Source organism: Lolium rigidum, chromosome 7 (genome assembly GCF_022539505.1).
Source record: "Lolium rigidum isolate FL_2022 chromosome 7, APGP_CSIRO_Lrig_0.1, whole genome shotgun sequence".
Taxonomy (NCBI): Eukaryota; Viridiplantae; Streptophyta; class Magnoliopsida; order Poales; family Poaceae; genus Lolium; species Lolium rigidum.
In genome coordinates this window covers 119,502,845-119,514,075 of record NC_061514.1, presented here as the reverse complement: position 1 = coordinate 119,514,075, position 11,231 = coordinate 119,502,845, and positions in this window count along the sequence as shown.

Genomic DNA, 11,231 nt, shown 5'->3' with positions numbered 1-11,231 from the left:
TTTCCTCCTTTGCTGAGCTGAAAAGGTTGGAGGCAAGTACTTGGAAACAATAAAGTTAGCATAATCAAGCATACCAAGGACTGTCTCGCGAGCTCACCTTTATTACAGCCAATTGTTCATTTGGAAAACTATCATTAACAGGAACAGGATCATAAGCAATATTTTCCAATCTAGACAAATTATCAAGCAACAGGATTATCAAGCACCTTTCCTATCTACAATATGTAAATCAAATTCTTGCAAAAGAAGTACCCATCTAATAAGCCTCGGCTTAGCATCTTTCTTTGTCATAAGGTATCTAATTGCAGCATGATCAGTATGAATAGTAACTTTTGAATCAACAATATAAGATCTAAATTTATCACAAGCAAAGACTACAGCTAATAGTTCTTTTTCAGTTGTAGCATAATTTCTTTGAGCAGCATCAAGAGTTTTACTAGCATAATGAATAACATTCAGTTTTTTATCTACTCGCTGTCCAAGAACAGCGCCTACAAGCAAAATCACTAGCATCACACATAATTTCAAATGGTAAATTCCAATCAGGAGGTTCAACTATAGGAGCAGTTGTTAAGGCTTTCTTAAGAGTTTCAAAAGCTTCCTTACAATCATCATCAAAAACAAAAGGTACGTCTTTTTGAAGAAGATTAATAAGAGGTTTTGAAATCTTGGAGAAATCTTTAATAAACCTCCTATAAAACCCAGCATGACCAAGAACACTACGAATACCTTCAACATCCCTCGGATAGGGCATCTTCTCAATTGCTTCAACTTTAGCTCTATCAACTTCAATACCTCTCTCAGAAATTTTATGTCCCAATACAATTCCTTCATTAACCATAAAGTGGCATTTCTCCCAATTAAGAACAAGGTTAGTTTCTTCACACCTCTGCAAAACTTTATCAAGGTTTCGCAAGCAACTATCAAAAGAATTCCCATAGACGGAAAAATCATCCATGAATACCTCTACAATACTTTCACAAAAACCATGAAAAATAGCAGACATGCATCTTTGAAAAGTAGCAGGAGCATTACATAAACCAAAAGGCATACGTCTATAAGCATAAGTTCCATAGGGACAAGTGAAGGTGGTTTTCTCTTGATCTTTAGCTTTAACAGCAATTTGTGAAAACCCAGAATAACCATCAAGAAAACAAAAATGAGTATTCTTAGACAATCTTTCTAGCATTTGATCAATAAATGGTAAAGGTTAATGATCTTTCTTAGTAACTTTATTAACTTTTCGAAAATCATGCACATTCTATACCCTACAACTACTCTTTGAGGGATGAGCTCATCATTATCATTAGGCACAACAGTCATTCCTCCTTTCTTGGGAACGCAATGCACAGGACTAACCCATCTACTATCAGCAATAGGATATATAATACCAGCTTCAAGAAGTCTTAATACCTCATTCCTTACCACTTCCTTCATCTTCGGAATTAGACGACGCTGAGGTTCAACAACAGGCTTTGCATCATCTTCCATATTAATAGCATGTTGGCAAATAGACGGAGAAATCCCCTTCAAATCATCAAGAGTGTAGCCAATAGCGCCTCGGTGCTTCTTCAATATTTCCAATAACCTTTCTTCCTCAATCTCTGAAAGCTTAGAACTAATAATAACAGGATATATTTTCTTATCATCAATATGAGCATATTTAAGATTATCAGGTAAAGGCTTTAAATCAAAAACAGGATCTTCCTTTGGTGGCGGTGTTGTACCCAAATCTTCCACCGGTAAATCATGCTTGAGAATAGGTTGGCGAAGGAAAATTTCCTCAAGCTCATCTCTTTCCTTCCTAAAAACTTCACTCTCGCTATCCTCCAAATGTTGCTGCAAAGGATTGTTAGGAACAAGAACAATAGATGCACACTGCTCCATTTTAAAATCATCACTAGGCAAATCAGCTTTATAAGGAGTTTTAGTAAATTTAGAGAAGTTAAACTCATAAGATTCACCAGCAAATTTAGTCAAAATTTTCTCTTTCTTGCAATCTATAATAGCTCCACAAGTATTTAGAAAAGGTCTACCAAAAATAATAGGACAATAATCACTAGCAGCAGAACCAAGTACCAAAAAGTCAGCAGGATATTTAATCTTACCGCATAAAACTTCCACATCTCGAACAATACCAATTGGAGAAATAGTTTCTCTATTAGCCAGCTGAATAACCACATCAATATCTTCAAGTTCACAAGAATCAATTTCGTGCATAATCTCCGTGTAAAGCTCATAAGGAATAGCACTAACACTTGCACCAATATCACATAATCCATAATAGCAATGATCACCAATTTTAACAGATAGCATAGGAACACTAGCTTGTTTGGGTTTATTAGGATGCGAAACAATAATAGAAGCATCTTCACAGAAAATAATATGACCATCCTCCACATTTTCAGTCACAAGATCTTTAACTATTGCAACAGCAGGTTCAACTTTTATTTGTTCTTCAGAGTTCTACGGGTTTCTTTTCACTTTTATGAACTGCACTATTTATAACAGAGTACTCCTTCATTTTAGCAGGGAAAGGAGTTTTTTCAATATAAGCTTCAGGAATAACATGATCAGCGGTTTCAACTACAACGCATTTATTAATAGATGAATCAATTTTATCTTTATACGGTTCATGATACTTATCAAAATTCTTCTTTGGCAATTCATAATGAGAGGCAAAAGCTTTATAAAGATTTGCAGCAACTTGAGAATCAAGACCATATGTAGCACTGATATTACGGAATTTATCAGTATCCATAAAAGCTTCAATGCATTTATAATCATAAATTATACCTGATTCTCTATCCTTGTCGTTCTCCCAACCTTCAGTATTTTCTTGGATCCGATCAAGAAGGTCCCTTTTAAACTCTTCTTTATTGCGTGTAAATGATCCGAACAAGAAGTATCCGAGCAAGGTCTTGTCTTGAAAAGAAAGTCCTGCATAGAAATTATCAATAATAACATTACCAGGAAGCTCATGAATGGGGCATTTGAGCATTAAAGACTTCAATCTCCCCCAAGCTTGGGCAATACTCTCTCCATCATGAGGCCAAAAATTATATATGCGATTCCAATCTTTGTGAATTTCACTTGGAGGATAGAACTTAGAATAAAACCGGGGCACAATATCATTCCATTCAAGAGAATCCCCATTATCCAAGTAATTTATACCAATGCGCCGCCTTACCGGACAGCGATAAAGAGAATAGTTTCTTCCTCACTTCATCCATAGCAATACCTGCACATTTGAATAACCCGCATAATTCATGCAAAAACAGTAAATGATCACCAGGATGGACAGTTCCATCCCCTTCATAGCGGTTATCCATAACACGTTCAATAATTTTCATAGGTATTTTATATGGTATCACTTCCTCACCTGGCGCCTCATCCACTACCGTTGCAGTAGTAGTAGATTTCCCAAATAGAAATTGAAGAGAAGATCTCTCCATAATGACTTATAGCAGCAGGCAGAAATAAAATCAGCACAACAGTAAAGGTTTTCCTTACCAATTCCACTTACCAATAGCGCTTCACTCCCCGGCAACGGCGCCAGAAAATAGTCTTGATGACCCACAAGTATAGGGGGTATTAGTATCTTCGATAAGTAAGAATGTCGATCCCAACGAGGAGCAGAAGGTGTTGACAAGCAGTTTCGATGAAGGATTCACTGTAAATGCTCACAGACAAGTATTCAGGGAGTTTTGATGTAACCGTTGAATAAAGTACGAGTAAGTAAAGTGCGAGAGTAACAATTGCAGCGAGTGGCCCAATCCTTTTTAGCACAAAGGACAAGCCGGTTTGTTTACTTATAATGACCAAACGTTCTTGAAGGACACACGGGATTTTAGTCTAGTGCTTTCGCTACATACGGCTAAATAATCTTCATTGTTATGATAAGTGTTGTGTGGGTGAACCTATGCTAATGTACCGCCCTTCCTAGGACTAATACATACTTGTGATTATACCCCTTGCAAGCATCCGCAACTACAAGAAAGTAATTAAGAATAAATCTAACCACAGACCTTAAACTCGAGATCCTGCGATCCCTCCCGCATCGATATACCAACGGGGGTTTAGGTTTCTGTCACTCCGGCAACCCCGCAATTAGCAAACGAATACAAGATGCATTCCCCTAGGCCCATAAATGGTGAAGTGTCATGTAGTCGACGTTCACATGACACCACTAGAAGAATAACACCACAACTTAAGTATCATACCATTGAATATTACTCATCCATAGTTCACTACTAACATTTAGACTTCACCCATGTCCTCAAGAACTAAACGAACTACTCACAAGACATCATATGGAACATGATCAGAGGTGATATGATGATGAATAACAATCTGAACATAAACTTGGTTCAATGGTTTCACTCAATAGCATCAACAACAAGTAGAGATCGATACCGGGAGAGTTTCCCTATCAAACAATCAAGATTAAACCCAAATTGCTACGGCGGTGACGAGGTGCTGCGGAGGAGATGGCGGTGATGATGGTGGAGATGATGATGATGGTGATGGAGATGATGTCCAGCTCGATGTCGGTGTCGATGGCGTCGATTTCCCCCTCCCGGAGGGAATTTCCCCGACGGATTCCTGCCCGCCGGAGAGCTCTTTTCTCTCTGGTGTTCTCCGCCCCGCAGAGGCGGCTGTAACTCTCCGTGAGGAACCCTCTGTGGCTTAGGTCTTCGGGACGAAGGGTTTCGCGAAGAAAAGGAGGCGAAAGGGGTCGTGGGCCCCCCAAACCACATGGCGGCGCGGCCAGGGCATGGGCCGCGCCGCCCTAGGGTGTGGGCCCACCCTGGGTCCTCCCCGGCTCCTCCTTCCGGCTTCCTTCGTCATCTTGAAAAATAGGATTTTTGGTATAATTTCCTTCTACAGCTTGATCTTCCGAAATATTGCGTTCGACGGTGCTTTTTCCAGCAGAATCTCGGCTCCGGTGCTTGATCCTCCAATAATGATGAAACATGCAAAATAGATGAAATAACATAAGTATTGTGTCCCAATATGAAATATATCAATGAATAACAGCAAATTATGATATAAAATAGTGATGCAAATTGGACGTATCAGTCTCCATCACGAGCAGCTGCAGCAGAAGCGCATCAGAACGAGGATGCGTCGTTGTCACGCGCTGCTGCAGAGGAATCGAAACTAGGTGTGTCGCTGTCAGATGCAGGCGCGGGAGAACCTACCGCGGGGCCAGGAGCTGGCCAGCGGCTCACGCAGCTGCTCGCAGCCCGGGGTGGGGGGAGCCAAGGCAGTGCATGGCTCGGCTGGTGTGCTGCATGGATTGGCAGGGGCACTTCATGGTTGCACGAAGCCCAAGGAAACTCGATGTAACAGAGGCGACTGGTCGATGTAAACTGGCGACGATGGAGGGATTAAAACCTCCAGGTGACTTCCACGTCCATTACTGAAAGATCGAGATGTCGCCTAGAGGGGGGGTGAATAGGCAATTAAAAACTCTTACGGATTTGTCTTGTAAGAATGCGGAATTAAACTATCGTTTAGTTTACAAGCACAAACCCTAGATATGCTAAGCTCAACTAAGTGTAACAATAACAACTGGAGCTAAGCAAGATAGGCACAAGATATATGTAGCACAAGTGATAGCAAGATATATGAACTTCAAGCACGATGGCTATCACAAGGAAAGAGAGCTCGGGTATAGAAATAACCGAGGCACGCGGAGACGAGGATGTATTCCCGTGTTCCCTTCCTTTGCAAGAAGGTACGTCACGTTTGGAGGAGTGGAGGTCCACGAAGGATTCCCCGCGCCACGAAGGCTCACCCTATTCTCCGAACCACACCCACGAAGGATAATGGCCCTTTCCTTATGGTTAGCTTTTCCTCCGCTCCGGAGATGGCAAGCTCCACAACCACTTCACAAGCTCCACGAAGGAGAAGCCCGGGCCTCTTCACAATCTTCTTGAAGAGATCACCGGAACACCAACCGCCAAGCCAACTAGGAGGTCTCCCTCCAAGAGTAACAAGCTCACGGTCTCTCACTCGAACTAATCGTGGTGGAGAGCTCAACACTATGCAATGATGCAAAGCAAGAACACTAGAGGTGTTCAAATCCTTCACTCTCAAATCCCACCCAAACAACAAATGCTAGGATGAGATTGGAGAGGAAGAACAATGGGGAAAGTCAACAAAAGACTCCAAGATCTAGATCCCAAGAGTTCCCCTCACTTAGAGAAGAAATTGTTTGGTGGAAGTGTAGATCTAGATCTCCTCTCTTAGATCCCTCAAGAATGAGCAAGAATCATGGGGGGAGCAAGAGAGAGAGCAACTTCTTCAAATGCAACAATGGAGGTGAGAGAAAGGGAAGAAGTAACTCAGCCCAAGGTGGAAGAAGGGCTATTTATAGCCCAAGAGCAAATATAACCGTTGGGGAAAAGTTGGGCTGAGTCAACCGTCGAGGAAGCCGGTCAACCGGGCCTGGGGCCGGGCCGTCCGGTCCAGGGCCCGGTCTTACCGGGCCACAGACCGGACCAGCCGGTCCAAATCGGTCGGCAGGCCGGACCCCGACCGGGGTCACTTTGTGTCGTCCAGGAGGTCACCCGGTTGGCGCCCGGATGGCGCCCGGTTGGCGCCCGGTTGACCGGTTGGGAGGCCGGCTGACCGGGGCGAAGACCGGAACCGGCCGGCGCATGGGCCGGTCCGACCGGGTCCCTGACCGGGTGAGCAGGAAAACATGTTATACAAAAACTGTGATAACTTTTGTGTCCGGACCCCGATTGACATGAAACCAATTTTGTTGGAAATATGGAGACTCCTCACAGAACATTGTAGATGATTTTAGAGAGGTAGTCTTCCACCGTCAAGAAACGGTGAAGACGTCCAAACTCGAAAACGCAATAGAAGATGCATGCGGATTTTGTTTTCGATGAACTTGGGCTTGTTGTAAAGCTAGCAACAAGCTCAAGAACCTCACACAGAGAAACACCAAGAAGAAATAGGGATATGCAAAGTATGCAAAGGATTGAGCTCCCTAAGACGATGCGATCAAGTTACCCAACCGAAAGCCCCTCTTGATAGTGCGGCTATCTATCCTATAATCCGGTCTCCCAACAACCACCTTGAGACCGGTAAAAGGAAAACCTAGCAAGGCCATACATTTGCCTTGCGCATCCCGCTTGATCTTGATGATAGCTCTTCAAGCTCCACTCAAGCCGGAACACCTCACTTGATCATCGTCGCTTTGTGAAGACTCACACATGCCCCCCCATACACCATGATGGGAAAGCTCTATTGATGCACATCTTCACATGTCCATTATCACCAAATGGACGGCAAGCTTCAAGCATGTGATCCACTTGAGATGCTCATCTTGAACTTGCCCGACTTAACCTTGTACCTTCTCATACTCTCATAAGATAGAGCATGGCTAATATTGAGTTCCTCATAAGAACTCCATCTTCATTTCTTCTTCTTGATCATATCACATATATGTCTTAAAATCGATGATCTTGATGCCAACACACAAGATGTATCTTTATTTACATGGCATCCATACTTGAATCCAACACATGGAATACAAGTATAACCTATGGAATATTCCTACATATAAACTCAATGAAAACATTAGTCCATAGGGGTTGTCATTAATTACCAAAACCACACATAGGGGCAATGTACCCTTAAAATTACATGCACCATGGTCAGCGAGCAAAGGCGAGGAACGTGCAACATCCATAAAGTGGTCAACTATCAATAAAGAAGACTCCGAGACAGGTGGTAGAGTATGTGAGTTTGGCATGTTGACAAAGGGAAACACATTCTCGTCAAGGATAACGTCTCATAAATATAGACACGGTTAGACAGAACATGAACACATTTATGTCTCTTATGAAGAGAACTATAGCCCAGAAACACAAACTTCTTCGACCGAAAATCAATCTTATGATTATTATAGGGTCGAAGGTGAGGCTAGCAAGTGCACCCAAATACCTTTAAAAGGTGTAGTCAGATGTTTCATTAAGAAGTTTCTGAAGTGGAGTTTTCATATCAATGGTGCGACTAGGAAGCCTGTTAATAAGAAAACAAGCTGTAGCAAAAGCATCATTCCCATAGCATAAAGGTATAGATGCATGAGCAAGAAGGGTAGGACCAGTTTCAACAATGTGACGGTTCTTACGCTCGGCATTGCCATTTTTTTAGTGGGTGTAAGGACACGGCACACGATGTGAAACCCCTAAGTTGTGAAAGAAAGGATGGAGTTTTTCATATTCACCACCCCAATCAGTTTGTACATGAATAATCTTGCGGTTTAGGAGGTGTTCAACATGTTTTTGGAATTGGAGAAACACATCATAGACATCAGATTTATGCTTAAGTAAAAAAAGCCAAGTAAAATGACTATAAGCATCAACAAAACTCACATAAAAATGATGTCCACTGACAGATGTTTGGGCAGGGCCCCACATTTGAATAATTAATCTCTAGGGGATAATTTGTTACACGAGTAGACAAGGAGAAGGGTAACTGACGATTCTTCCCTTGCTGACAAGCATCACAAACACACTCAATTTTATTACTCATGTGTAGATGGTAACTCATGACTACGAAGAACATGTTGAACGACTTGTAAAGCTGGATGACCTAGGCGACATTGCCACATATCACGGGACACCTTGGCACTGTAAAGGGATTGCTTGATGACATGTGCTTTAATCTCATAGAGACCTCCACTGAAACGACCTCTAAGGATGGGTGCTCTCGTTTCCAGGTCCTTTACAAAAAGATCACGAGAATGAACTTCAATAAAGACATTGTTGTCATGGGAAAGTTTACTCATAGATAATAGATTACGAGTGGCTTTAGGAACATGTAGGACATTATTGAGAGCTACAGACATACAGGATGGAGTAGATAAAGTAGCTTGACCAACATTATGAATATGCATACCTATTCCATTAGTTGTGTGAACGTGGTCGGTGCCATGATAAGGCTCGCGCGAGGTGAGCTTGTCCAGCTCATGTGTGATGTGATGTGTCGCGCCAGAATTTGCATACCACGCCGGATCTACAGACTGAGAATGACCCTGAGGACCATGAGAAACTGACATCGCCATGGCAATTTGCTTCTCCGTATTACTTCCATCATTGCCAACACCCAGAAAATCGCGATTGAAATGCTTGTATCACCTGCTTTATGGCGTGGAATCCCACACAACTGGTCCACTTCCACTATTGGAATTAGGCTTGGTGGAGGTGGATGGTGCCTTGGGTGATGATGAGAACGGCATAGCTAAGGTTCGTGGTCCACCACGAGCAGCCCCAAAAGCGGCGACGCTGAGCCAACTGGAGGGTTCGTTGCATGGAAAACAAAAAAATTCTACCGTGAACATGAACAAAAATCAAGATCCAATCTAGGAAGAAGCAAGATCTAATCTACCAAGATCGAAGCAACGAGATGTATGTGAGACTAATCCTCGAAGATTCCAAAGCCTACGAGATTAGATCTCGTTGTTGATGTAGTCGATCATCCTGTGCTGCAATCCGGTAGGACTTCCGTACTCGGTCGTGCGTACGGTGTCGATGAAGCCCGTCCTCTCCCCGTTCCAGCGGGCAGCGGAGGTGTGGTACATCCCCTCGAAATCCCAGCAGCACGACGGCGTGGTGGTGGTGGTGGTGGAGGAGAAAATCTGCAGAGCTTCGCCAAGCTAGAGCAGATGTGTCTTGAAGGAGAGAGGGGGGCGCCAGGGCTAGGGTTTCAAGGGTGTGCGCCCCCTGCCCCCTCCCCTCTTCATATAAGGGGGAGGTCGTTTTGGGGTGCCCCCCATGCCCCAAACAGATCTAGGGCTGGCGGCAAAGAGGGGGGGAGTTTTCTTCCCCCCAAGTTGATCCCATTTAGGGTTTTGGGGAACCCTAGTGGGCTGGCCGACTTGGGCCTTGAGGGGCATGTGCCCCTGGCCCATTAGGGCTAGGATGCACCCCCTCGGCCCATGTTGGACCCCCTAGGTAGTGGGCCCATGGTGGACCCCCGGAACCTTCTAGAACCTTCCCGGTCTTCCACCGGAAAAATCCCGAACTTTTTCGAAACCTAGAAATCAACTTCCCTTATATGAATCTTATTCTCCGGACCATTCCGGACCTCCTCGTGATGTCCTGGATCCCATCCAAGACTTCGAACAAATTTCGGTCTCCATCTCATATTCCGAATCTATTTATGCGACATCGAACCTTAAGCGCGTCACCCTACGGTTCGTGAACTATGCGGACATGATCGAGACTCCTCTCCGACCAATAACCAATAGCGGGACCTGGAGATCCATATTGGCTCCCACACATTCAGCGATAACTTAGTGATCGATTGAACCATTAACATACGATACCAATTCCCTTTGTCACGCGATACTTTACTTGTTCGAGGTTTGATCATCGGTATCTCCATACCTAGTTCGACCTCGTTACCGACAAGTACTCTTTACTCGTACCGTGGTATGTCATCTCTTGTGACCTAGTCACATGCTTGCAAGCTAATCCCACTCTTGATCCATATGCCTCAACTCATACTTTCCGAATACGTAATCCCATCTTTATAACCACCCATTTACGCAGTGGCGTTTGATGTAATCAAAGTACCCTTCCGGTATAGGTGATTTACATGATCTCATGGTCAAAGGACTAGGTTACTATGCATCGAAAGCTTATAGCAAGATGAACTTAATGACTTGATCTCATGCTACGCTTATTTGGGGTGTCCATTATATCATTCACCCAATGATATAACCTTGTTATTAACAACATCCAATATTCATGATCAGGAAACATGATCATATATTAATCAACAAGCTAGTTTTACGAGAGGCTTACAAGGGACTCTGGTTGTTTACACAACACACATGTATTAATGTTTCCGGTTAATACAATTATAGCATGGTAAACATTTATCATGAACACTAAGATATAACAATAACTAATTTATTATTGCCTCTCGGGCATATCTCCAACACCAACTTGCGATGTTATGTACTCTGAAGTTGGGAGAACAAATCGCGAATTGGTATAGGAGTGGTTCGGTTGGTTACCACTTCATAGAGGGCATCATAATCTTCATCAAGTCCAACGAGTACGTATGATACAAATTCTGCATCACGCAGGGACTCACCAATGCTGGTAAGGGAACCTGAGAGAGCGTTCATCTGATGGAAGTAGGCATTGATCATCTTGTTCCCTTTCTTCAACTTGGCCATCTCCTGGCGAATAGCA